General features: G+C 40.8%; 1 protein-coding gene across 20 annotated transcripts in view; it reads right to left on the reverse strand.

Moving 5' to 3' along the window:
- Positions 1-26,814, reverse strand: part of SLC45A1 (solute carrier family 45 member 1) — a 59,196-nt gene that overhangs the window by 15,399 nt on the left and 16,983 nt on the right. For 2 of the 20 annotated variants that reach the window (XM_051786381.1, XM_051786378.1), the window contains exons 2-5: positions 10,585-10,687; positions 9,660-9,721; positions 7,179-7,298; positions 791-872 (exon numbers count right to left, since the gene is read on the reverse strand). The gene's annotated coding sequence lies outside the window, so the exon portion shown is untranslated. Of the gene's footprint in view, positions 1-790; positions 873-987; positions 1,160-1,236; positions 1,348-7,178; positions 7,299-9,659; positions 9,722-10,584; positions 10,688-16,333; positions 16,699-20,291; positions 20,444-22,553; positions 22,609-26,814 lie in introns of those variants that run through there. The other 18 variants (XM_051786386.1, XM_051786383.1, XM_051786396.1 and 15 more) reach the window with 16 other exon arrangements.

Below are 26,814 nucleotides of genomic sequence, written 5' to 3' on the forward strand. Positions count from 1 at the left end.
AATCCTCACAGCTGGACTCTAGTAAGCAAAACAAGTCTCTTTACTTTTTTGATTACAGTCCCCCGGGGGAAAAAACTCCCAGCTGTTCTACTACTTTGGCTGTACAGAACTCCCACAAATCTCACGTTTTCTGCTTCTTCCTCTGGTGCATTTCACACACTGGTCTTTTTTCCTGTAGCCCTGAGTCTAGACAAAGCCACTCTTTGTTGCATATCCCCAACTATCCTCAAAAGTAGAACCCCGTAAGCCCATGTTTACCATCACACTGATGCAACAGTTTTTAAGGGTGGCGGATGATGCCCTACACAGACCAATCCCCAGCAGCATGCAGGCATCCAGAGACACATTGCACAATACAAAACATTGCACAATACAAAACTAAATGCCAGGCATCTCACAGAAGATTGCAGTTGGGGTAACTTGAGTGCATTTGGGGCCTGAGGAGAAGAAGGAAGGATGAGAGTGAAAAGATATCTATTCAAATATTGTTAACACTGTATCAAGGGTTTCCTCAAGACTGCTCTTCAGACCAAGATGCATATCACGTAAGAGAGAAGAATAGGCAGTTCATAACTGCAACTACACACCTTGACAACACCCATCTCACACAGCACTAACAGCAAGCTGCATCTTGCTGGGAAAGCTCATTAACCACAAAGTCCCCTATACAGACCAACTGAAGAAGCATATGGAGACTTCATGAAGATGTCTGCACCAGCATTCCCCTTGACACTGTTTCTGCCACTTACCATAAACTTCTTATGACTCATGTCTCTCACGGAGTACTTACTTTGCAGGAGTACCTTTATCAGCTTTCAGGGCAAAGTAACTTCGTCACAGTGAGAATTTGTTAAAAATGAGGAGAGAGATACCTAAAAAAAAGACATAACAAAACCCTAATCAGATTCACGACAGTTGCTCTAACAACCCTTTCACAGAGACATGACAACGCAGCTGTGCTAGCAGCCCCCTTCATCACTATTAGACCTTGCCATTTGCACACAGGTATTATCTCCTTATACTCATCTATTATTTTCACTTCATGCTAGGTCTTCCTTTATCTTCCTTTGTGTCAGCCGAGAACGAGCCGTGCTGCGCAACCGCCGCGGGGCGTGGCCGCCGGCCCCTCACAGCCCCGGGCCTTTCGTCCGCCCCGAGCCGCCTGCGGGCGGAGACCCCCGCGCCCACCGGCACCCGCCGCTCCGCTCCCCGCCCCGCCCCGCCCGGCGGCCTCACCTCCGGCGGCATCCGGCGCTCGGCCCGGCCCGTACTGCGCCGCGGGCCCGGCCCTGCGGACGCCGTCCCGCCCCCGCGCCGGTGCCCTGCGATTCGCCGGCGGGAGCGGCGGGAGGGGCCGAGCCGGCGCTGCCCCTGCGCGCGGCTCCCCCTCACGTTCCGGCCCCGGGCCCGCCCCCATTCCATGGGCCCGCCCGAAGGAGCCCTCGTGGCCAAGGCAGCGCTCAGCAGGTACCAGGGTAGGGAAGTCGACTCCACGTCAAACCATCCACTGCCGCACTGCCTGCACCGTTCTCTGCAGCGATGCTGCCCAAGACAGGTGCGTGCTGCCGGACCCTCATCTCCACATTGGCACTGCAAGCACTGCGGAAGTGGATCGTGATAGGAAGACTTTTAGGCGATGCAGAGATATTTTTCGATAGGCCTGTAGAGCAGATGCCGCAGAAGATGCTGCACTTTTCTCTCTTCTGTTTCAGAGTCTTCCCATTCCTAGGGTAAAGGAATTCAGCAATTTTGTTTTATAGGGCCATATTTTGTGCTCATGTTTCAGATTTCCTCGTGGTTTGCAAAGATGTCATTATGTAGTGCAGTCTGCTCCATTTTTAAAATACTTCAAATTTGGAGCCGTAATCATTAAGCATCCTTAGCTGCCCGAATCCTTAGTATATGTTAGTATTTATTTATCATAGAATTTATTGTAGCAGAAAGATGGCATTTTTGCTGCCTGCCAAAACAATCAGACAAATGAGGCAAGAGACAGCAGTTGCTGGGAGGAGCCATTACCATTAGCAGTACTTGTAGTAACATCAGCTACTGCTCACCCCCAGCTTGTGGTGCTCAGGGACAACTGGATGGGCTGAGACTATGGCTGTCACACCACCCACAGTTGTTAACTGCCTTCTTTGATAAAGACCCAGAGTCAGCCATCCCTTCAGTGACCACAAGCAACAACACAGCACAACAGCCCACGCTCCCGCCAGCCTCAGTCCAACCACCACCCCGTGTCAGAGAGCTCTGCAAACACTGGGAAAATGAACACAGCACTTGAGAGTTCCATTCCTTGACATCAAGGATGACTTTTTGTTCCACCTGGGCATGGAGAGCGGGTTACATTATTAATGCTGGCAGGCAGTCATGGCCATTTTATACAATGATTTTTCCCCGTAAACATATTTGAGACATTAAACTCATGTTTATTCCATGGTCAATTAAATAAAAATGTCTGCTCAAAACTTACAAAGATGACCTCTTACACCATTTAGCACAGTTTGTCCACTTGGGAACAGTGGGACAAGTAACTCTGGTCCTTCCCAGGGTAACGACAAAGGAGAGAACAAAAGCAGTTCCTGCGGTGTATTCATTTATTAGCATCCTTTGGGCCTTAGACAAAACAGAAACCACAAATCTCCTCTCCTCTGTGAGTTTGCACATAAATTGCTGTTGAAATGTAAACTTACTCATTTATTTCATACTAATTTAACCCAACAGTGTTCAAAAGAGCAGGTTTTGGTGATGAATACCTACTGCTATGAATCTGTGCTGTTCCCTCCTACCTTCTCTGCGTGCAAGATCTTTTGCATTCACTAAACACTTTTGTTAAGTCTGTCCACAAAGCAGCTTTTGACAGTGTATTCATTTCTGCTTATTTACAGCCTGACGTTAGGCTCACTGTTTCATTTGCCAGCAGGCCTCATTATTTGCCCTGCTCAGATCAGACCATTCCTATGTTTCTTGGAAACCTCTCTTACTATCCTCATAATCCTTTTCTCGGAAGTAAACATTAGCTCCAGTCGAGTGAAATTCTGTGCAAGACACTAACAGAGATGGCTGTGTGATGTTGGGTGTTTCTTTTCCCTGTTTTGTCTTAAAATTAATTTAAAACATCTTTCAGTTCAGTTCAGTGGATCCACAATGTTGTTCAGTGGATCTACAATAACATTCAGTGATCCACCTGGAACTGGCAGCTTCTTTTCCAAACATGACTTGATTTTTTGAGGGGGAGAGATACAAAGTCTGTACCAAACAGACTCACTGTGAAAGTTTTTTGGTGCTTGAGGGTTGCTGCTTCAGAATACCCAAAGGCCATATGAGTGCTGGAGCAAAGATTAACCTACGCTCAATGACAGAATGATGAGTTACCAAGTTTTAATGTCTGCAGAGGGACCTGCGCACACACTCTTCAAGTTCTCCTCCATTTCCTACAGCACAGCATGCTCTTATACAAGCAAAGTTATCAAGGAAAGACTAGGCCCGTAAAGATCACACCTGACCCCTCAGAAACTCTGCTTTCCACAAAATTTATGATATCAGTTGAAGAAGAATTTATATTTCTGTAAATTCCCAGTCATGCCAATGAGGCCTATGGTATTGAACACAGTGAAAATACAGTGTAAGACAGAAAAAAAGAAGCAAGTTCAAACTAGGTGAGTTGCATTTTAATTATGTGTTCTTAATGCTTATATGGTAAGATGAGCTTACCACATAAATTACACCACCCTAGAATCCCTTACAAGCTAACTGAGTAGGCGTAAAGAAGTTGGTGGGTGGCTAATACAATGTAAGAACATAAAGAAATCTTATATATGCCAGTCTGCACACCACCTCCATATCTGGCCCTCAGCATATTGTCATATGACTTTAATAGCCCAGATAAATCAGTTCCTGAACCGAACTCCTACACTGGCTATATTAATGGATGAAATTAAATATTTAAAAGGGCACTTGAATTTTTACTTAGAAAAAGGAAAAACAAAACCAAGAAACTCACACTAGAAGCATCACCAGAAATAAAAAACAGCATTTTGCTGCAGAATGAAAAGCAGTGCTAACAGCACTGATGCATTTGCATTAAAATTGAGTTGTTAATTCATTGAGAAAATAAATTCAACACAGCAAACTACAATAGAAGATAAGAACATGAATTTTCAATATTCAGGAAAATTTCACTAACATCACACTTCGCCTAAACCATTCAAGTATGGTGCAGTGACAGCCCAATAGCTTTTCCTCCACTAGTTTGTACTGAAGTGACTCATGTTTCAGTTCAGATGTGCTATTTCCACGATAGCAATATGTGCGCACTCAGTCGTTTGCTGTCCAAGGCTTTGTGCAATGACTGCTCAATAAGCGTTTGCTTCTGCAAGACAAACTAGTGCTGGCCTCAAATAATAAGAGGGCATTTACCCAGCTCCTGCCCTCACCGTTCAACCACCCTTCAGTGGCAGGTCTCTCACCAATGAGAACCCAACACAGTTCAAAGAATTAGTCACTAGAGGGCACTTAGAGAATTCAGAAGATTGAGAATGTGCTTGGGATCAGAAGGCCACAGTCCTACAGTTCTAAGAGTCCAAATGATGAAATTTGCATTTACTTCCAAGCTCCTGCGACCAATACTTTAAGATACAGAACCAGAAAAGTAATTATATTTCAGAAGATGATCTTTATCATCTTTTGGGTTTTACCCATCACCTGAATGAAAGAAGGCTGAGGAAAAACTCTCCTCTGAGGCAATACACAGACCAGGCTACATTGGCCATGCATTTCTGGACAAATGCTGACAAAAGTGTTAACTGCAGGCATGTAAGATATGTACCATGCAAGATATTGGTGCTAAGTGTCGCTGTTGGGTGCAGCTTTGGGGAAAGAGGTACAGACAAACAAAACAGTGTGGCAAACTCACTGAAATAAATTATTTCATTTCACTGCAATGCCTGAAATTGACTATACATTTCACAAGAGTCAAAGATGTGATTATGCCCCAAAGATATTATTCTGGATGTCATAAACAACAGAAAGGTGATAAGCAGTATGTCAGGAAAGCAGGAGCAAGAATCCTGGATGCAGGATCTTCCAGTCACCCATAGCAGGCACAGGCTGCATATATTTTAGCTCTAAACTAAATTCTCATTTAAAGACGGAGCATAAATAGAGACTACTCTAATCCCTTCTATGTTACCTAAACAGCTCAATTCCTTGCTTCTTGTATTAACTGTGAGCTGCAGCTTTAATCCAGTATGTCCTGTATTTAGTAAGATTAAAATTTTCTTGGCTATCAGCTGTCTTATTTCTGCGATTCAGCATACACTTCTGATCTTCTACTGGAGAAGGAAAGCAGAACTAATGTGATCAATGAGTTCTGGAAAACCTTGATTCACTGCCAAGTGCAGGGCAGCACAAGGAAGGGCCAGGCCACTGCTGTACCCAGGGCTGACAGGAAGAGGTGGTCGGATGAGGCACCATGCAGAGGGCAGATCGCAGCACATGGCTGCAGGCAGAGCATGGTGAACAGTGAGCCTGGCAGGTCTGTCACACACCGTCGCCCTTGACAAAGGATGCCCAAGCATTGCTGCACTGGGCTGTTCTCCACTAGCTGCACTGGCGGGGGCTTGGGCTGGCTCAGTGCCTGGACAGAGATGGGGTACCCAGAGCTCACAAAAGCAAAGCAGCCTGGCACTGGTATGTGATGGACACTCCAGGAAGACCAGAGGTGCGCCTGCATCCTGCTAAGCAGTCGTTAAAACTGTGGTTTATAAATAGGCTCTGTATCTTGTCTAAATTGACTTTGGAAATACTGCCCCACTTCCCCGTGTTTGCCACTGGGGAAATGAGAAACCACTGGGTCCCTGGGGCTAATTACTTTCTTCAAAACCCAGCATTGCTCTATGTTTCTGGCTCAGCTCAGCATTCAATTTTCTGCTGAGATTGTATCTATATTGCATTACAGGATGAGTTGCAATAGCACTTGATGTTAATTGCAGTGCACAGACTGCTCCCTTCTCTCCTTTATACCAGTTATCAAGAAAAACCAGAAAGTCCACTTGTGCTGTTTTTAATTTAGCCTCTTCCATCCATACAGAGTGCCTGTCAGACAGGAGAGGCAGGGGCTGTCATCCTCTTTCTACCTGAAAATATCAAACAACAAGGTATAGACTACTACATACCATCCCAAACAATCAGTTACCTTATGGAGACAGATAGATGTTGGGATGCATTACAGCCACGCAGTGTAAACAAATAGAGACAGGTGCTGTAATATTCCTGGATGGCCCCAAAGCCAGACAGCCTTCCTTGCCTCTTGCATCCACTGAAGGCAGAGAAAAGAGCAGATATGAAGAAACAGAAAAAGGACACCCCAGGCTGCTCTCAAAGCTTGGCAGTCTCTTCCAGGGCCTCTGTCTGTCTAAAACACCAAAGCAACCCTGAAAAGCACTGGAGTACAGACCGTAGAAACAAGCAGGGGCAGTGTATTCTGACTTGACAAACGTATATAGTTCAGCAAATTCTCCTGTGGGAACTAAATTTGAGAACATTTCCTGGGTGGTGAGTACAAAATTTCCTGAAGCATGGTCATATCAAGGGATAACAGGCTTCAGCATCTTATCCTTATTTTGTTTCCCTCCTAAATGCCCATCTCTGACAGTGCATTCCAGCACTCGCCATTTATCAGATAAATGTTTGTTTCTGGCAAGTCACTTGATAGGCTGTCATTTCCCACTCCCAGCAGGATTTCTGTCACTTTCAAGTGTTAACCAGCATTGGTAGTTACCACTTGCTTGGCATCATATGTGCACAGAGTAACAATAACGACTTGTATCATGTGCCACACTTCCTATACATTGTGTGAATAGCATTTGAAGAAAATTGATGAATTGATCTACTGGAAAGCAATGCCTCTGGGACTAGTATTGAGGGTTTTGGAGATCTTTTAGTGAGATCCTCTAAGCCCAGACTCCTACTAAAATAACAGGAAGACAGCTATACTAGACCAGATAGCAGGGCTGTTTCCATCAGAGGGTATTAGTGGACACTTGGTTGCTGCTATTCACAAGCCTGCTTTTTCCTTCTACTGGTCTAAATAGCCTATTCACCTTGGCATTCCATTTGCTGCATGTTTTCAGGTGAGTCAAAGTGCTGTAAGTATCTTCTCTCTTCTGATTTCTTACCCTTTAGTTAAAGATTCTTTCCCTGTTTGGCAGACCATTGTTTTCTACTCTTTCCCCATCCATCCAACTTGCATCATGATGTTTCCAACCTGGAGTTGCTCTGAGCTTTGCCTGCATTGTCTTAGGAAAGAGGGGAAAGGGAAAAAAAAAAAAAAGAAAAGGAAAAAAAAAAAGAAAAAAAGGAGAGGAACAGAACATTCTGTGAAATAAACATTTGCTAATGCTCTTGAGCAAGAGAAATGGGACAGGTAGCAAAGTTACCCAGATTAACTATCTGCTACAGCAAATACACAAAGTTATGCAAATGTTCCCTGTATACTGTTTGGGTAGCATCTCTGCATTGAGCCTGATATACTGATCTATTGATTGATCCCTCCAACAAGAGCCACGACCTTTGTATACAAAATTGGAGGTCAGACCTCAAAGTAAGCCAAGTCTCCTCATTGATGAGGACTTTGAAACATCTGCTGCATCACTGAACATTATATTATTGCTTTCCTTTAGCCAAGAAGCAAGTGGAAAGGAAGACATTAAAGTGGCACTTACTGACCATTCTGGAGCAGAGGGGGACTGACTGGAGACCTGTGAATGGAATTCTTGTGCATCAACAGACCATAGCAGAGGGGTTTGGTTCCAATGAAAATGAATTAATGGCCTGTAGGCAGGTACACTTTGATGGGTATTGTAACTAATTTTTTAGGCTTAATGAGAAAGTAATTACTTCTGCTGCAGAAGCAGTGTACTGCAGGCACCTGGATCTCAAGAAATTAATTGTATCATAGCATTCAGAGAAATCAAATAACATGCAGTTACCAGAGAAATCTGTATTTGTAATGGATTGGCTACTGCGTAGGAAGGGCCTGGCTCTGAAAAAAATGCATTTGACAAACAATTCCATTCTGAACAGTTCTTGCCCTGCACTCTACATTGGAGTGCCCGCTTCTGCCCACCCAAAAATTCACCACTACTGATCCAATCCACAGCCAGGAAATCTGACTCACTCACCTATCTCTTCCTCTGAATAGGTACTGACACTTGCCCTCTTTGCCTTACAGCTTGAAAGTGACTTAAAGCACTTTCTAAATAGTGGCTTTCCCAGACTCCTATTGCTATATTACACTGATCCCAGGCTACACTGCAAGAAAAAGTACTACATGGACAGATACTCAGAGTTTGGATAAAATAATTGGCATCCACTGTGCTTCCTTTGGTACTTAATATTAAACAATATCAGTAAATACACTTTCTACATGTGTTTTTTTAAGGCATTATGCCTTCTGAGGTAAATCATTACTGTATGCCCTGATGTGAAATATGATCCTAATCTGCACATTATTTATCTGTGCATTACCTGGGTCTAATTTAGTCCCTTCCCTGTCTCTCTCTCTCATCTGTATTTCTGTAACACCGGTTTTACTAACAATCCTCTCTGGAGACAGGAAATAAATTTTTATTCATGAAACCAGCACAAGCAAAGACCAGGAAAACACATAAGAATAAATGAGAATTCTTCAGGGCACAGAACCTTAAAGATAATCAAAGAGGCAAAAAGGTGAGCGGGGAGGAGGGTCATTATTGTAGCAAACTACACATAATCTAATCATGCCTTCTTTCATAAGGTGAGTTGCACCAGAACACAAAATAAAGCTACAGCAGTCAAGTTCATAAAATCTCCCTCTGCTGCCCATGTCAAATCTTGAGTGCTCCTGTACAATTAATGAAATCATGTTAGATTATTTATCTATATAATTTCTCATTTATAAGTTAGATGGGGCAAAAATTTCTATTAAAAAAAAATTTTTAAATGCTTAGGAAGATAGGAGAGTCTCTATCACTAGAGATTTTTAAGTTCATCTTCCAGGATGCTTGAGAGCATGTTAGTGTTATTAGATCCTGCCTTGGGCCAAGGAGATGACATAGAGAAACTCTGTGATCTTGCAAGGTCTTTTCTAGCTATTTCTGGAACCATCCAATGAAAATGTCCTGGAAAAGCAGCAAACTAAAACTTGGTAGAAGAGACACTTCTGGTTTATGTTCAGCTCTGGAACAAAAAAAAAGCCAAAAGAGGCTTGAAAAGTCTACATCTAGCAAAGTAACAAAACAAAAGAGTTTACAATTGAAGTCAAAGACAGTGAATGCTAAAGGGAAAAACATCCTCTGCTACATGATCTCTATTTAAGGTCTTCTCATGAACACTGTCATTAAATCCCTACCCATATTATAATTTTAAACAACTCCTTCAAACTCCATTTGTGAACTTCCTCCTGGTAGTACTCCTTTCAATCATCATGAGAGCTCAAATTAAGTCATTCCTCAATGCTCCTTTCCTAAACTCCTCCCTGAAGCCACCTATAAAACTTGTAGAGGTGAAACAGAATTTACTCAGCAGATTATTGACCCCCTTTTGCTTTTTAGGACACAGTGTCTCCTGAATTCTTGGTCATTAGAAATCATCAGCCTGTTGACTCTACAAGTACTCACCATGCTAGAAAATCCTGTTTCTGCCTCATGCCATGCAAAGTCTGACTGGATGTTACTTTGACCTGAAAAACAAGAAACAAAGTAGGTTTGTGGCTAAACCTTGAGCTGCTGACTATATCTGCATCAGGAAAAGGTGCATCTCTAGCAATCACAAATTATATTTAAAATATGTCTTTTCTTGGTCAGATCCTATAAATCAGGGCAGTTCAAAAGAGCTGAATTTAATTAGAAAGCACTTGTCCCAAATGTCATAATGACAATCATGGAAATTCAAGTTTAATGAAAACCAGAAAGGAGCTAACAAATAGTAGCAACTATACGTAACCAGCTTCGGAAACAGATAACAGAAGTAAGAGTTGGTGAGGAACCGTTGAAAAAAAAAAAAAAACAAACAAACCAAAACAACCCTACCTTCCAGTAGACAAAAACTATCAGAAGTGTACATTGGTATAAAAACAAATGCATCAATCTATGAAAACATCTGTAATAATCAGACTGTCCATTAGGACATTCATAGGGGAAAATCTGTCAACAATAATACAGAAAAGGTAGATGTTTCTTATCATTATTTCTGCTCTGGAATGCAAGATGATGTATACCATATCCTAGCTTAACACAAACAACTCAGACTGTTGTTTAAATAGTACCCCAGAGCCCTACAAGATGTCTGAAAATCTGATTGCCACCACTCAGTTTCTGCAAATCATTGAAAAACAAGTTACATAGGTGAGAGAGAAAGCTGATTTCTAGAAGTACAAGCAGGACAATCCAGAACTAAAAGCTCAACACCTGTCCGAAGGTGGGAAAGGGAACTCTCTTTTTGCACCAGGAGGGAGGACATTCCAAAAGCAGCTGCCACCCAGGCACCACCTGGCAGCCCATCCATCACACTCTTGACAAACTCCTCGGGTTTCCAGGAACCCACAGGCACTCCACAGGCCTCCACAGCCACTGACTGCTCAGAACAGCTAAGTCAAAGGTGGCAAAGTTCTGTTCACAGATGAACACTGAGCTGGGAGGATGCTGAGCTGCAAGATAAAGTTCAATATCAGTGCAGTAGGGCACTGGGACAAAATAATCTCTCAAATATTTGGAGACAATAGCCAGGAAATAGCTAAAATACCTCTAAGTGTGTACCATGGAAAACTTTATTAAAAAAACAGGAATAAGTTTAGGAGTCATTAAGAAATTGGGAGGGTTTGCAAGAAGAGATGAAGACACAATAAAAATGTTACTTATGGCCTCTGACTAGAATTTCTCTGCTAGTAAATAAAAAATTGTGACATAATAGTGATAGAACTCCAAGTCAAAGCAATTTTAATTTAAAAATGTTTGGATTAAGTAAACACAACTGTAGCTTAATCTAATATGGATACAATCAGAAAACCACAGTTAAGATGGTAAATTTGCCGTTTTTTACTCCATCTAACTTACAGGAAAACCAGCAGAACATTTCAGGATAAAGACAGAACATTCTTGAAGAACTAGATGATTGTTACTTTATGAATTAAAAGTGTTTCTATTCCATTCCTTGAGATTTTATCATGTAAATCAAGTAGAAATGGGTGACTGAACATGCCAAAAGACTTAACTATTACAGTGTTTGCTTAAGTAAATACTCTGATACCTGTCACTAGTTCAAATTTAATCTGGTCCCAGGGTTAGAAAGCAGGTCATGGTAAGCTATGTTTGCCATTTTGTTGTGAAACTTCAAGGCATTTTCATACCGAGGACACATGAAAAAATTTCCAGGCCATCTGACTTCACTATTACCTCTTGGTTGCTACAGGATTCCAACATATTTGCCTTTTTTTGAAGAACGCAAGCACTGAAGGATAATTTAGTCCTTTAATTCTTACAGAACTTAGGGACAGTTTCTCTAAATGAGCCTGAAAGAAGTGCCAAGTTTTAATTTCACTATTACATGCAAACCTGAACCGGAGCTTAGTAGAAAGCCCCACAGTTCTGGTGTTTGAGATCTAAAAGCACTGTCAATTTTCTTTCCTGTTGCAAGCTCATCAGATTTCAAGCATGTTTATAAAGCAGTTGAGCTGACCCAACACAAATGAATAGGTGGAAAGCCACAGGAAACCAGAGCACTACCAATTACTTGCAATTGAATACTATTTCTGAGAGAGACAATACAAGACACTGATGAAATCTAGATAGTTGCTCTTGGAGCCGTGTGTGCTGGCTGGCGAGATCTGAGCTTTCCTTTCAGATTGCAGCCGTCCCCCAGCTGACCTGCTGCTGGCTAAGAGTGACTCAAGCAGGAGCAGCACTGACAGCCCAGCCCTCCCGGTTCTGCAGCTTGGGACTCACGCTCCTGCTCCCGGGAGGCACCTCAGGGCTCCCCTTGGAGCTCCGATACGTGCTGCTCCACAGCACCTCTCCTTGCATTCAAAGCAGCCTCACACCCACAATGCCTCAGGAAAATCTCAGTTTCAGCATTAACAATGAAGAATTAGTTAAGAAAGCAGAGAGAGGAAGCACATTAACGATATCTTCTACTTTGGATCTGGAAGAGTGGAGTGCATTTGCTGACTAACAGTGGTGATGGGATAGGAAGGCAGCTGGCATCTCTGTGAGGGAGGAGACAGTTCCCGAGTGATGCTATGGGCAGTATAGGAAAAGCTGTGCATTGTCTGTCAGGGATCTGACTCCCACTGCTTCCACAGCTCCTTTCCCTCCTGGCTAAAATGCATGTTTAATATGATGAGCCTGGAACACTAAAGAAGAATTAATCAACAGCTAGAGATCTCTGGCTAAAAGCGTTAAATACCAATGGAAAAAATCATAGTATTTGTGCAACCCTGAAATGGAAAATCTCAAATACGTAAGTCCATTTGTAAAAAAGTAAATGCATATGGGCCTGATGTTCCCCTTCCTGAGATTCACACACATTGCCCAGAGAGCAGAAAGCAGTTTTTGTAAAAGCCCTCTGCTGACAGAGGATGAGGACAGAAGACCAGCCTCCCAGGAAAAGGCATGCATGTGGACAGGATAAGAGACAGCCCTTCCAACACTTTTTGATTGAATTTCCTGAAGAAACTTTTACACGGTGAAGATTCATGGATCTCTCCAGGTTTTCTGGAGTCAAAGGCATGCAAACGCCCAGGAGTAGAATCTCCCAATGCTATCAACTGCAAAAGAGGTTCATTTTTTTCCCAATTATCTTCTGTAAGGGAAGACTTGACTAGACAAGACTACTCCCTCTTATTTACCTGTTTATGATCAAAATTTCTTGTCAGCTGCTAGTCAAGCACTCCACAAGTCTTCAAACACCCTTCACCTCATGCCTCAACTACCTCCACCCTCACCACAAAACAGAGTGACTCAAAGTCTGCCCACACAGATCATGGCCTAGACAGCTGCTGATCAGGATGTGGAGGATTCAGCCACATCCTGAAAATGGAAAAGGCCAGAAAGTGGGACAGACAGGATGGCACTGACAGGCATGTGAGTCAGAACACAAGGGAGAAATTAAGATATTGTTGATAGCATGAGGAGCCTGGAGTTAACAGGGAGCCTAATTGCTAGACACATACAGAATGGTGAACCAGGATAAAATCCCTCCTCAGCAGAAGCTTTAACATTCTCTCAGGACACATTCCCGAGCAGAGTCTCACTGGGGTGTATTTACACAGGACCAGTTTGAACAGCTTTCTAAGACTACCCATACAGGAAAGAAGGCTTCAGAGAATCTTTTGTGATTATTAGTTATGTTAGATCAGACTGGACCTTTGTCTCTCTGTTAACTTTTTGAGTCAACTCCATGGGTCACCAGGCCAGAAAACCCAACACGAAATGCAGTCTAGTGTTTTGTTAATAATATACTTTATGTTTGTTCATGTTCTTTAATCATATGGTTTTTGCTCTGTGGAACATCTCGTCTCTCTGGCCTAGGCCAGTTCAGAAGATGCTTTGGACTGAATCAAGACATATATTTTTGCCTTGCTCTGGAAACCCTATGTCAATCTAAAACCAATCATTAGAGTTTATATTACTGTATTACAGTCAGAATTTACAAAGCACTTCAATGCTTCTCCCTCTGCCCCATTTGTGTAATATCCAATGGATAAACTATTGAAACTGTGTCAGCATACTCAGGGGGATGGAACAGGGGACAAGGACAGACCCACAGAAGACACAAAAAAACCAACCTATGCAACAATAAAAAAAAGGCCCCTCGAGATTTCCAGGTCCCAAAAATATGAATAAACTCTGTAAATCAAAAGCTATACTATCGTGGAGTTACATTTTACAATAAGAACCAGCAAATAAATGTATTGGACAGATGCTATTTCAAACCAAATGCACATATTATTTGTAACAAACAAATATTGTAACATAGAGGAACCAGGACTGACCATCAGGAATTTACAATAAAGTATTTTACAGGGAAATTTTAGGCCAATTAACCAATAATTAGCAAAATTACTGCAAAACAATTTATCCATTCCAAGACTAAGTGCTGTTGTTTATAATGTTTAGCCATGTTCCTCACATAATGTTTGATTCCTGTCTTACAGGCAATATTCAAGTTAGTCTTCACTGTGGAACAGGTACAAATATGTCCTTACTATTAACTCTCATGCTGGACATCAGCCATAAAATAGCATAGCTGCTTATTGCTGGAGATCCACTATTAAATGGAATTTGTGGTTTTAATCTTTCATCAAACATTGGATTAAATCTGCACCTTTGTATAAGAATGAGTATATAATCCTCATAAGAAACTCCTTATCCTACACAAAAATAACTAAATATTTGATTACTGGTTTTCTGAGCAACATTTTTTGTTGTTCTGGTGGGGACAATACTACTTCTACATATTTAAAAAAGCTAATGCTAATTACCGCACACAGCGTTTCCAGTAAGAATGCTGGTGCGCCGATGCTGGGGCCATAATGTGAAGGGATCTGCTGATGCAGTGCAGCGCTCCTAAGGACTTTTGTCCTTTAATATGGAAATAACATACGTATTTTATCTATCCCAAAATTTGCACTTAGGATGAACATTAATGAAACTATATTTTTTGGAGCCAAATGAATTGAATGAATGCCATTCAAATTGACGCAACTGGATGTGACCCTGAGGCAAACTCTTGTTGCCTCTGTGCATGTGTGTGTTTGCAAACTGAGCTCCTGAAACACATTAACTACAAGGCATTTTTAGTGCATATAGTTTGCTATAGAGAGGCATGTACTAGAACGGCTACTAGGAGTGGACATCTCTCCTGGCCACCTAATTTTGTTCTGCTAATGCTGCACTTGTGTCAGTTTGATTTTGTAAACTGACTTCTACCTGACCTGCCCCCCACAGGAAAAGGATGCTCTTTTGACCAGGGAGGAAGTATTGAACACATACCACACAGCTTGTCATGCTGCCATTTTCATAGAAAACAGAGTTTATTGATCTGTCAAAGAAAGCAGCTCTGGGAGTAGCAGAATTAGTGGAACCCAAATTTAAATGGATTTTGCAGCTCCTGCCTGATTTACAATTCTCTGCTGTCCTCAACTCATGCCAGTACAATTCTCTTACACTTCCTGTCAGCAACAGGCTCCTGTGTAACAACAGACCAGCTGCCACACTTGCTCAGAGAAGCCAGCTGACAAAAAGTGTGGAAAGACAAATCTGACAAAGTTTGACTCAGAGCGTTCTTGCACAACAGCTCCCTATCTTCCAAAATGTATATGAAAGTATATCTGAGACTACATCTCAGTTTGCTAGAAATTGTCATAGATGGGATGCTACTTATCCTCACCAAATGCTCGAACCCCCTCTAAAAGGTAGTTTTGAGGAACAAGAAACACGAAATTATGACATTCAAAATATCTTACTTTGTCATTAACCTTATTTTTCCAAGCAATGCTCTTAGCACAGAAATTAAATAGAACTAAGTATTACACCTTAATCGCTAATTATTAGGCAAATATTAGGACATATAAAAATGCTAAATAGGTGGTTTGAGAACTCATTACTTGTTATTCAAGTGAATAATATTCATTGAGGGAAAAAAAATTTCTCTTACACAAACTGAGTTCTCATTTCTAGTAAAAACCTTCTCCTGTTAACAAGAGAAAACTGAAACTAACATCCCCTTCTTTCCCTCTTGGTATCTCATAATTTCATTTCATGGAAATTCAGGTAGCATTGACATGTCTATACACCTTTGAAGAGTAAAAGACCAGTATAAAGCCCACTCCCAGAAACTCAATGTTTTCCTTAAAGCCTAAGTTACAGTTATGGAACTGGCAGTCTGCGTCCCAGTTGAAAGTCCTGTTACAGCCTGTACAATAGATACTTTCCATCCTGAGCCTATATGCCTGCAGCTGCTGTGAAAATTTCATAACAGTAAAGCTAACTGAAGAAATATACTCAGAACAATACTCTTGTCCATAAGGCATTATTTAGGCTTACATAAAACATCTGATAGCATATTTAAATTGCTGTTCTTTTTTAGAACTGCAGGAGACAGAACAAAGAAATGGCTTTTCTAAGAGTCCCACAAAAAGCAAAGTAGAGGTCCTCGGGGCAGCACAGAGCAGCTGTTCCTGGTGAGAAGCTGCATATACATACAGATGACTGACTTGCTGAACACTGGGAAAAAGACAGGATTAAAAAAAACCCTTAAACATCACAAGTTGAATAACACCTGGGCTTGTACATACCTTCTGTCCTCTCCAGGAGAAGAGGTGCAGGAGAGGATAGTCTCTCTTTTATTTCCTTCCCACCTCTACACAGTTCTGCAACCCCAAACCCCTTCCCCTGTCCCAGTATCAGCAACTCTGTACAAGGTTCATGGGGAGGCAAGACCTTTATCTGTCTCTTGTACTGCCTTCATATTTTGAGATTCCAAAAGGTTTCTGCAACTTCGCTTGAAAAGCTACACACACTTCAAACTTGTACAGAGCTAAATTTTTTAAGTAACAAAACTTGTCTGACAGGTGGATCTTGAAAAAGAAAATAATTAGAATTTAAATCTTGAGAAGATTAATGGGATACTCTGCTGTGATCAGACACCACAGAGACCTGAAGTTTTACACAGTCACTTATGAAGGCAAAGAACAAGTGTGAGCTGGATAAAATCCTCAGGAAGAAACCCAGACATTGTTTACAAATTTCAAATGACAAAATAATTACCTCACAGTAAGAAGCACTAGTATCAAATCATCTTCATTTTTCCAATACTGTGCCTTTGGAAGTACTGAATTAAATACTCTTCTTCAAGAGGGTTTTTTGGTTGGTCAGGGTTTTTTTCATATATATACACATATATAAAATATATGTATGTATGTATGTAATGAAAGTTCTATCTTTGATCCTGACAGTTTTCAAGTAGTTTTTCTGGAGAAGCTGGAGACAACCCAAAAGTTCAGCAGTAATGCTATCGTATGTCAAAAAAAAAAAAAAAAAAAGCCTGGAGTCGCACCTACAAAGCTCTTTATTAGAGAAGTAAAAAATTATTTTTACAATACCACCTTTAAACCTCTTGTACTTGAGACAGATCTAAGAAATCTACCTCAGCTTGGAATGAAGAGTCATGACAGTGTCATGAGATCAAGGAAAAAAGTTTGAAGTTTCTTTGTACAAGAAACACATCTCAGCAATTCCATTCTGGAATTGTTCTATCAGTAAAAAATATTATGTCATATTCAACCCTCATGGCAGGACTTTGAAGATTTCAGTACTGCAAATCGATTTCCTCTGCTATTTTTGAAAGGGCTCTGACCATGGGTGATCTTCGGCAGCCCTGCTGCATCCAGGACACTTCCACTGACCAAGGCACACACTACTTGTATTTCTGCTTAGACTTGGATCTTGCCCAATGAAAGGCCTGGCTTTCTTCCACCGCAGCTCTATTAGCATTGCAAGCAAAGAGAATTTATGCAGAGTAAAGGGACTGGCATTCCTTCTACAATAGGGCCAATTGTCTCAGGCTGCCACATTCAGTTAAATGTTTACTTTGTTGTTTCACAACTCAACAGGAAAGAAAGGTCAGACAAGCCCTACTGCAGAACAAAGATGATGTCATTCATCTATTCACCCCAAGCCAAGATTCCAGTGGGAGACTACTGCTTTCCAGTTTTTTTTCCCGTCTCTCCAGGAGACAGACACGAGTAAATTAACACTCCAGCAATTCTGCCAGTCTGATTCCATATTCTAGAAAAAACATTAGATGTCAGAGTATTCTATCGAGATCCTGAAAGAGGAATATTGCCAGGATTTGTTCACCAAGCCTGGTTAATTGAGAAAGATTATTCTCTTGAGACTACCCTTGAATACCATCCTTTTTGGCACACTCGAAAATGAGAGCTAAAGCAAAGACAGAGCCATGCAGAGTTTCCTGTAACACAAAACTCTCTGCTTGAAGTGGTGAAGACCCTACTCAGATTCAGAGTCCTTCAGAAACTGCACTCTGCCAGCACAAGGTTAAAATAAGAACAACTGTTTAACAGGAATGAGACTGCTATTCTTGACTTTTTATGAACAGATAACCTGCAGTTTTGTTCTCAGTTGATGAAGTATGAATGCACGCAGACAGACACTTGGCCACCTACGCCATTAAAAATAGCCAAAATCTTCCTTAAACTATGCATATTTTCTTTCTCTGTTCAATTAACACAGGGAAAGAAACAACAGATTACACAATGAAAACCTGTCACAATAGTAATCAATCTATTACTGTCAAGAAATACACATGGGTCAAATAAACATAATGTAATTTTCAACTAATGGAAAAGATGCTTTGAGCCTGTAAAGAAAACATGGATTATTTAGCCCTGGCATGAATAACTCCTGCTTTGATGAAATTTGGACCACATTGTTTCTGATGGTCTCAGCAGCCAGATGACTGTTGAGACACTGCCTTGGATGGGGTAGGTCATACCCCAGCAACACCTGTTTTTCTCCACTGACTGATGAGGAAACCAAGATAACCAGCTCCAAAGCAGAAGTTTATATTTGGACAGGCAAATCCTTCCTGCTTTTTCTCTTCCTGAGCACAGCATGCAGTTCACAGGTTCAACAATAACTCTAGGACCTGAAGAGACTGGTGTGCCTGCAGAGTCTGGGAGATTTCAGCTTCCTGAAAGACTATAACCTCAAAACCAAAACACCAGACCTTTTCTGGAATACACAGGGAAATCCCAAATTGGGGAGGAGGAAGGGAATGACAAAAAACCACCACCACAGCTAATGGAGCAGACAGGTATTAACCAAACCTTCCACCTTCTGCTCACACAAAGTAAATAGTACTTGTTCTATAGCTGGTTAAAAGCATGGGATGAGCAACCTGTACAATCTTCCAAGATGACAAGCATGTATTCAACCCCCAGACTCCTTAAAGAAACTACAAAATCTATCATTGACCTAAGGCAGCAACAGGATTTGACTGGAGAAGCACAGATTTCTCGAAAACTGTCCAGTCTATAAACAGTCGGCCACATAACTCAGTGATGCACAGAAAATCCCTGGAGACGACTCATAACTCCTCCTCACAAAGCTGACGGGAACATTCCCGGGCCAGCTATTCCGGCCACAAGTACTCTTCTAGTCACTGGATAAGAACTTTGTCATTCACAGCAACCTGTACCAGTGAAGTCCTGGCTCCTCTAAGTGACTAAGCAAAGATCAGGTTTTTACAGACCAGACCGGATCAGACAGACTAGGCTTTTCACTTCAAAATGGTCAGAAGCCTTCAAATAATCTCCAAGTTCATATATGACTGTGGGTATATTTTGTCAAGTCAGTAGGATTTTCATTCCCACGTTAATACTGTCATGTAAGCAAAGAAAACATTTTCCTATACAAACTATCTTATATCACATACTATCCTAGCCAAACAGCATTTTAAGTTATATTTGGAGACTGAAACACCATCACTGATGACTTGCAAATGGGTAATAGAATACAGAGTGCTATTATATTACTAATATTACTATATTACTATTATTATATTACTGTATTCCATTCTAATTCCACCAAATCGCTCTCAGTTTTATTTTGTAACTGAGATGCGACAGGGCTATTACGGTACTGCATTCATAAATTCGTAATATGTAAAAAAAGTACTGACCTCCTGTCACAGAGATAATACAAGCAGATTTAGAATTTTGCTCATAGTGTCACCACAGATAACGTACAACACGAAAGATATTTCATTTCTCTTCGAAGTGACTCAGATAAGACCATGACACAATAAAAAATTTGTCAGCAAGATTTCTTGGAACATTGGATATCTGCCATTTTACTCAAGAATTGCATGTATCTCAGTCTCCTGGCTAACACAGAATTTAAACAGGAACAAACATCCTCAGTGGTTTTTAGAAGATACTACCGTATTTTATTCTAAAAGCCACAGGGACAAGCCCTCTGCTTTATATACTTATGCGTGTGTTTCATTTGGCTGACTGTAAATACAGCTTTTCAGAGCTGAATGTTACAGCTTAATGACACCAAGTAAACAGTAGTGGCTCATGCTCTCACAAAAACAGGTGGTCAGAAATGAACTGTGCTCCATTAGGAGACTGCCCCTCATCTTTTGAACCTTCTCAGAAGGGAAATTTGAGAGCATGCAGGAGTAGCAGCACAGACAAACAAATATATTTTGTAAAGAAGAAACCCCACCTCTGCAGAGCACAGAGATCTCATGCTCATCTTACAGTGCAGACACCATTAAAATGAAGAGTGCAGTAGGGATCCCACTTCTAGCTCTCTGGAAATTCAGGCTCTGATCCAAAGCCTAGGTGTGCAGCCTGGACTCTGTTGTGCTGAGACTGCTGTTAAGATGTAAGAAAGTGTACAAGTTTTACAGGGTCAAATTGTGGACAAAGATGTAATAATCGAGACATGAATAACAGTCTAATGATTCAAGGAAAGAAATACTAACATAAAAAGGTAACATAAAGCCAAAAAAATCTAACAAGAAAAAGAGAGCAAAGAAATTTCAGGTTTTGTATGAGTTCTACTCTCTGTGAGGTCCCAGTGCTCCTGTAGATGTTCATGCAACTGCTCTTCTCCCTTGATTACAATTCACTAATATCCTACCACAGTCAGAGAAAAGCACTGGCATGAAAATGATTGCCATACATCTTCCTTTATAGTCCTTCAGATGATTCATAAGCAATTATTTAGAAGTCAATAAAATTGTTCATCTATGGGGATGAGTCAGAGAATTAGGAAGTGACTCATATTTCAGACTATCTATGTGGTCCTCAGAGTCTTTTGTCAGGATTCCTTCAAGATCAAAACTATTTCTAAGACTGATTACTTTGTGACACAAGCACTGTTGTCGACTGATTAAAAATATATTATGATAAGGAGAGAGGTGAGGCTCAGCGTGCTGAAGACAAACACACACACTGTTTCACTGGCCATATTTACTTTTATACACACATGATGGACATATTTCCAACAGCCTATTGCCACACACTTGAATGCAAATAACAGTTATCTGATGTTAGACCAGTAAATAAACCCCCACACTGTTATGTTTACAAGCATAAACACTCAAAATTATTTATTACAAAAATGAATATTATCTATCAGTTACTGACACCTAGGAATGAATATGGCAAAATATTTTTAAAATTCTACCTACACCTGGTAAAGGGTTTTCAGGCACCTTATTAGCTCGGTTTGGGTTTTTGTTTGGTTTTATGTTCTGTTGGTTGGTTTGGTTTTTTGTTTGTTTGAGGTTTTTTATTTGGGCTTTTTTTCCCTCAGAAACTTAACTGAGTACTAATAAAGGCATATCTATGTTAAACTTCTTTCTGTATGCTAAGTACTGCTATAAAGTGAACATCATCCAAACAGTATATAATTCCTAGACATGTGCTACAGTTATTTACTGCAGTGCACACTCTAAGCAAGCTAAAAGTAAATTTCATATTTCCTAGAGCTTTACTCCTGTTCATCCTTTAATGCCTGTTCTTTATAGTAAGTGGTTTGTGATAGTATGTAGGTGGAATCTGGAAATGAAAGGCTGTTCCTCAATCATGGCTATGCTGTGTGCTGAGAAGTTAATTTTATTATTCATGCATTCACAGAAGAGGCCAGAAGGACATGGGCACAACTATAAAACAGATTCTGTAGTGGTTTTCATATGGGGATTACTTCTTATCAGCAGCAAGGAAACTCTTTATTAATCTGTCAGAAACCATTAAAGGGCCATTCCCCTCTGCTATGATGAAATCAGAGTAAAACTACACTTGAATTAATTTTTCAGATTGTAAAAAGATGGTTAGGAACCACAGAGGAGGAATGTAGTGCTCCAGATTCTGAAGTTTGTGGAATCTAGGTTCATACTATGATACTACTACAGTATGTTTTTACTTACTTTTAGTAACCACAGCATAATGGCAGTAAATTGTGACGGTCTTGATAAAATACCCTGGTGTTTAATAGTATAACAGCCAAGTCTGGTTACACTTTTGGCACAAATCACCAGAGAATGTCTGTTTTAAAAAGTAGCTGCTACAATTACAGCTATATATGAGGGATTAGCAATGCCTTTGAAATATACCTTCATACTCTCATAGGCACGTTTGCAGCTGGAGGCAAACTGAACTGAAAATAAGCAATGTGAGTTGGAGTACACATTGTGACATAGAAAATACCAACCACCTTGTCAATCAGCTCTTCAGAAATTAAACAGATTGTAGAAAAGCCATCCCTTAGTGTTTGTGGTTTGCATCAACCGAGAGCCCAAAGCATTGGACTCAAAATGAATGAGCAGGAAAGGGAACGCTTGAGCAGTTCCAATACACTGAGTCCTGCATACCACAGTGCGGTGCTAGAGACCGAGACTGGCTTGGCCTTCACTCCCAGGTGACTCTGCAGAACTTGCAGTCAAGACGAGACCAGAGCCTACACTGCCCTCACCCTTACCTGAGAAACGCATCCGATGCTTCACTCTGCATTGCCCATCCCACGAGGTCTGTACCTGCAGAGAAGTGTGTTCATAAACCTGCAGAAATTCAAAGGGAAGAACTGCAGGGATATACAATCGGTACACGATGACACAAATTCTACCATCTCACTGTTTTTCTTTCACAGCACACAGGTCCAACACCACGGTCAGCTCTCCAAGCTGCTGGTTCACAGCTGTGCGCACCAGCTCTGGCACAGTGTTGGCAGAAGTGCCTGTTGGATCAAGCTTGCACAGCTCCTGCGTATCCAACCACAGCCTGGGACTAAAGTTTTTAAGCTCTGTCAAATAATAATGGTTATCAGTTCGCTCTTCACAATGAAATTCCCTGTTCCCAAAAAGAAGCCGGGAGTTTCACTGAGGTAGCAATAACACAGAAATGTAGAGCGCTGATTCTCAACCACCTATGTAAAGTTCAAAGTAATTTCTTGCTAACCTTGCCTCTTTAAAAACTTTCTAAACATAATTTGGGACTGTATTTTAAGTTGACCACAGGAAGCACAAAACAGGAAAGTCCATGAGAAGCCTTGTCTTCCCCTCAGGCACTTCCTGCACTAGTGACAAAAGCATAATGCAAAGTTGCTACTAAAATGCTTCATGTTTAGGTTATTGTCTTCCTTTTAGGCAAGAAATATTTGTTCATCAAAAATCACAGCCTTGAAGCAACAATGCCTACCTCTGCGTCACTGTGTCTGGTTAGACAGCAAGCTTTTGGGAACATGTCTCCGATAAACCAAGTTAAGGAGTAAACTCAGAAAATGAGCCAGAAAATAAAGTCTGAGAATGATCCAAACCAAACCAAAGCTCTTTATTTTTCCTCCCCCTCTTCAAGCACATTCAGTGCTTAACAGTCATTTGATATGCTAGGTCACCCTTTGCTGAAAGTAAAGTATCTATACTCCTCTCCACTAGCTAATGGAAGAAAAAGCTCAATGGTCCCTATAAGGAGAAAACAGACAATTCAAGCATTCCCACATTAAAAACAGACTTCACAAACAATTGAAAAAGCCACAGATTGTTCCCTGATATCCACATTTATGCAATATCCTCAATCACAATGTTAACAGTGAATTCTCTCTTCCTGCTTAGACATCTAGGTAATAAAAGCAAGAATATACAAAAGACAAAATGTTCACAAAAACTTTTTCACAAATATTAATCACTTTTTTCCTTCCCATGCTGTCTACAAGGCAGCCTAAAGAGCCTTTTTTTAAACTCTTTTTAAGCAAAGTCTGTAACAGGCTCAGTCTCAATGCATGTTTGCTCCAGCCATGACTTGACCCTACATTGAAGGAAGAGTTTGGCATGTGCTAGCAATTAATTTCCATCTCTGCTTCATTTCCATAGACAGAAAAGGAGTATGTGCACCACCAGGTAGACAGATCATGCTGTGTTCTGACCTGGATGACTGGAGAAGCAGGATCTCGAGGTGTCTGCTTCTCAATCTGGACACAGCATCTGATCTCTGCTGTACATCAAACAGGGATGCTTCTCCCCACTGTTCCCCTTGTTATGACAATTTGTGCTTCCCTAGTCTCACTGAAATCTCTTCATCCTTCTCTACTTCTCTATTGTTTCCCAAAGCTCCTGACAATCTTGAACAAGAGAAAATTAGACAGCAAAGACGTGTTCTTAACCATAAAGGTATTCACACAACTGACAAAGGAAGAGGGAAGGAATAAAAAAAAATCCTGAAAATCGACACTGGACTCAGGGAAAGTTTACATTTGTTAGTGATAAGTTTTAGCGAACACTTCAAAATGTTCTCACAGCTCATTGCAAGAACAGCACACAGGTTTTCACCTCAGGTGAACATATAGTCAATAGTCTCCCATTTCATGAGGGTTGTTACCACACAGGCAGGATCCGTGCGCATGTTTCTGTTCAAAACTAGTGTTCAATACTATCTGCAGACCCTTCAATATTCCTTCCTCAAAAAATGTTCATCGTTTCACCCCAACTTTTGCAACTGGGAGGGCTTTCCTCTCATAAAAGGAAACACTGCTTATGTTCCAATCCTTCAGCAATAAACGACTCACTCTTCTGTGTTACTACAGAAATCAGAAGACAAAGACTTTTTTTAAAAGGGTATTTTCTAGAAGGGGTGGGGTAAACTGCAGCAGGAGAAACTTGCTTGTGTGAGTGCTTTCAGAGCGCAAGAAACAGATAACCGTGTATTAATCAGCTTTGGGCTCCAATTGCAACAGCATTTCTCTCCACATTGAGAGAAAGATCTTGTGACTGACAAAAGCTAAAATCATGCAGGGAAAGTAGCTTTCTAAATCATAGTCTAAGCTGAAGGACTGCAAATTAAAGAGGTCCGGGACTTTGACTACTTCAGCTAATGGGTACACAACAAAAGGCATGATGGGTCCTGAGGCAAGTAGATAAGATAAGCCTCTAAAATGCCCACAGTCTTTCAACTCCTTAGCAGCATCTTGGTAATATCAGTTCAAACCAAATCAATTCCTTTAATCCACATTAAAATAGTTCTAATACCACATTGCATCTGAAGGAAGCTAACCTGACTGAAAAGAGCCCACCAGTTAAATGTATTCCAGCTCATTAGCCTAAACCCTTTTAGAAACAATATTATATTACCTAATATTTCCCCAGTACAACAGGCTCCAAACTATAGTTGCTTTGCTGAGATGCTGTCTTTATTGCAATCTAGAGAAACATGTCAAGTAATATACATAATGCAATAAAAAGATTTTCCATTTGGAATACTTTTATGTGTCAAAATCAAACTCAGTTCATCAGGTCCTAATGAAACCTAAAAGTAAGGCAGTTTCTTTTTGTTTCAGAATAGGGAGTATTCCTCTTGATTTAACACATTAAGGAGTATGGAAGAGAGATAGCTATCCGTCCTGAGTCTTGAACCCTTTGAGATCTGCCACCTTGCATTAGCAAACTCATTTGCTGGTAGTATCATCATGGGCAAGCTTATAATTACTTAAATAAATAAATAAATAAAAGTCCTTTTTGGATGGTTTTATTTATGTCTACAGTCTGTTGTCCCCTATGTGGGAATGCAGAACAAACTCACAACATGGAGCTATATTCTACATAAAGAGTTCTGCCCAAGACAAAAAAAAAGCACTTGGTATTATATACTATTTCTTTCAAAGTCTTACTGAAAATCTGCAAACATTCAGTTTCATCATTCTGAGTACTTATATGATAGCTAATTAGAATATAAGAGAAATTGAATATATTTATAAATTATTTGGAGGAATACAACATAGTATCATTCTCCTACTTCCTTAGGCATGCTTTCCCCTATGAGAATCCCATCCTTTAGCAACATATATCCAGGTAACTGTCTTCCTGATGATGCAGGTGTTCCTTACTAAGACAGGCAACGTTCTGTTCCTGATGCTACTGACAGACTCATTAAATACTTCAGTAGCTAGGGGAAAATAAGACATTAGAAGTGTCCTTAACTGTCTTAGTTGGACAATGCTATGCCGATTCTGTGCTCAGACAAATTTGAGATTTTTAGGGACAAATGTGCCCCAGAGTGTGCGTGTTACACCTAAAGATTAATTCTTCTAAGTTGTCCTTTTCCCTTTCCATGCAACTGACAACATGCTGCTTTACAGGTAACAGATATTGCTTCCTGTACACAAAGCCCTCGCCCAAGAGATTTTCTATTTGAGACTCACAGACTTGCCTGCAAGTACTGCTATCCTCCTCTGCCTCTGGGAAAGGAGATAAATCTTATCAATAAGTAATTAGAACAGAGAGTAAACTGTGTTGTCAGCTGAACCAATGCAGGTATACCCTGTTATAGTTCCCTCACTTACCACTGCCTACTTACCAAATAAACTGACCAAATGAGTCAGTCATTGCAACAAAATGATGTAATGCATAAAAACTTTGAACTAGTAACCTCCAATATTCTTTGAACGCTCTGGAATAACCCCTGCATTAGTCAGGGAGCAGCAAGTACAGGCTGCCACTGCCTTCGTGAGTCACAACAAAAGAAACTTGGCATCTCCTACAGGTTTGTGTAACCCTCCTCCACATGTTCTTCCATGAAAAGCCAGTGTCTCCCAAACTGAGCACATAATACAAGCACATCTGTGATGCTGGCTACAGCCCTAACAGATCCTGTCAATGACATTGGAGCAATGTGTACCCCAATCAACTAGTGCTCCTGATCTGTGCTCCTCTGTGTTTACATACCTCTGTCCATTAAAACAGATGTATTCTGCA

This window comes from Manacus candei, unplaced genomic scaffold (assembly GCF_025592945.1).
Source record: "Manacus candei isolate 608988 ecotype Guabito, Panama unplaced genomic scaffold, ASM2559294v1 h1tg000022l, whole genome shotgun sequence".
NCBI lineage: Eukaryota > Metazoa > Chordata > Aves > Passeriformes > Pipridae > Manacus > Manacus candei.